A 2544-nucleotide genomic window follows, 5' to 3' on the forward strand; every position below is an offset into this window, starting at 1 on the left:
ATGACTTTTTGAATTTCCTCAGTTTCTGTTGTTATGTCTCCCTTTTCATTTCTGATTTTGTTAATTTGGATACTGTCTCTGTGCTTCTGGTTAGTCTGGCTAAGGGTTTATCTATCTTGCTGATTTTCTCAAAGAACCAGCTCCTGGTTTTGTTGATTCTTTGTATATTTCTTTTTGTTACTACATGGTTGATTTCAGCACTGAATTTGAATATTTTTTGCTGTCTACTCCTCTTGGGTGTATTTGCTTCTTTTTGTTCTAGAGCTTTCAGGTGTGCTGTCAACCTGCTACTGATGCTCCCTCCAGTTTCTTTTTGGAGGTACTCAGAGCTATGAGTTTCCCCCTTAGCACTGCTTTCATTGTGTCCCATAAGATTGGGTATGTTGTGGCTTCATTTTAGTTACATTCTAAAATGTCTGTAATTTCTGTATTTCTTCTTTGACCAAGTTATCATTGAGTAGAGCATTTTTCAGCTTCCATATGTATGTGGGCTTTCTATTCTTTATGTTGTTATTGAAATCTAGCCTCAGTCAATAGTTATCTTATAGGATGCTTGGAATTATTTCAATCTTCTTGTATCTGTTGAAGCCTGTTTTGTGACCAATTATATGGTCGATTTTGGAGAAGGTACCATGAGGTGCTGAGAAGAAGGTATATTCTATTGTTTTAGGATGAAATGTTCTATAAATATGTACTAAATCCATTTGTTTCATAACTTCTGTCAGTTTCACCGTGTCTCTGCTTAGTTTCTGTTTCCATGATCTGTCCATTTCTGAGAGTGGGGTGTTGAAGTCTCCCACTATTATTCTGTGTGGTGCAATGTGTGCTTTGAGCTTTAGTAAGGTGTCTTTTATGAATGTGGATGACCTTGCATTTGGAGCATAGATGTTCAGAATTGAAAGTTCATCTTGGTAGATTTTTCCTTTGATAAGTATGAAGTGTCTTTCTTTATCTTTTTTGACCACTTTAGGATGAAAGTAGATTTTATTCTATATTAGAATCACTATTCCAGCTTTTTTCTTGGGACTATTTACATTTTATCATTAACATTTTATCATGTCTTGTAACATTATGTGAGTACAGATAATATTAGACTTTTTGGAGTTTTACTTTATGCATTAAAACACTTATGTATTTAAATAGTCTTGGTTAACATAAAATGTATTCCCTTTTTAATTGCTTTATAGTATTTCATTTTCTCGGTGTATCTAATTAAACATTTAACTTAACATAATTTTCAGTTTTTTCTTTCAGTAAAATAATGAAGTAGGTGGATCATATTAAACAGTTTTCTGCATTGTAAATGTTATTTTTAATATAAATGTTTGTAGTAAATTAATATAGCAGTTGTAGTTCTATATTCTAGGTTTTCCCAATAACAACACAGAGAGACAAAGATTTATTTTAAAGCTTCATCTCAATACCTAGATGGTTTATTAGTTTTTATCAAGTTCCATAAGCTAATATGGCTACCTCTTCACCAAGAATCCCAATAATACTTGCAATTATGGCTTTTCATATTTTTGCTGAACTCTCAGGGACTCCTTCTCCTCCTCCTGGTGGCCAATCTGCCTCTCTCTTCTCTTATTCATTTCTTCGCTTGAACTGGTGGACATCCTACCCTATTCTTTCCTCTGCCCAGCCTTAGGAAATCAACATTTATTGACATGGCAGAGAATAAATGGTAAGAATTGTGTATACAAACTTGAGATAGGTGATTCTTGACATAAGCATTACAATGCCATATTCAGATTGAAAGAAGATATAAAAACAGAGAAATCAGCATTTGAATAATACAAGGATAACCTTTACAAAAGGCACAAACACTTTATGTCTACACTGCATTGCTGCTCTTTAGATATTGAAAATATGTATGTTTTAACAGCTGAAAGGTATAATAAACTCCAGCTTTCTGTTTGTACTTTCAAAATAGTTCCCTGCTCTCCACAGCCTGCTGTGGTGTCCTTTGATGACACAGTTATTCTTACTGTGTCTTCATCTGAGTGTAATACTTACAAAGCAAGAAAGGAAGTCAACTTTTTCTTCAATGAGAATATTAAAAATTCAAAAACAATTTTTCACTTAAGAAGCTTAGCTCTTGAATTTTATTTGATGGTAAAATTTTTGACAAATACCCCCAAATTATTATTTGTTACTGTGTGTACTACAGGGAATTAGTGGATTCAAATAATACAATATTTAAAAACTTTCTAATAAAAATTTAAAAAGTCAAGAAAATGGGAGTCTGAACTGTTTTAATTAATTAACACAATATCAGTAATTAATCTCCGGAAAATTTATGACAATTCTCAGGAAATTAAAGATCAAGTTTAACTTACCTACTATTTTCTGTGTGATTACACAATTATATTACAGGATTTCATAGAAAATAAATTGGACAACTGATTAATGTGCTTTTCTTTGGGAAAGACCAACTGTCACTCTCCCAGCTTTCCTAAGTTGCCTCTTTTTGTATGGTTGGGGTCTCATGAACCTTTTTCTATCCAATTTGGCATGTCTACTGTTGTAATCCTTGTTCAGCTT

Source organism: Mastomys coucha, unplaced genomic scaffold (assembly GCF_008632895.1).
Source record: "Mastomys coucha isolate ucsf_1 unplaced genomic scaffold, UCSF_Mcou_1 pScaffold7, whole genome shotgun sequence".
Lineage (NCBI taxonomy): Eukaryota > Metazoa > Chordata > Mammalia > Rodentia > Muridae > Mastomys > Mastomys coucha.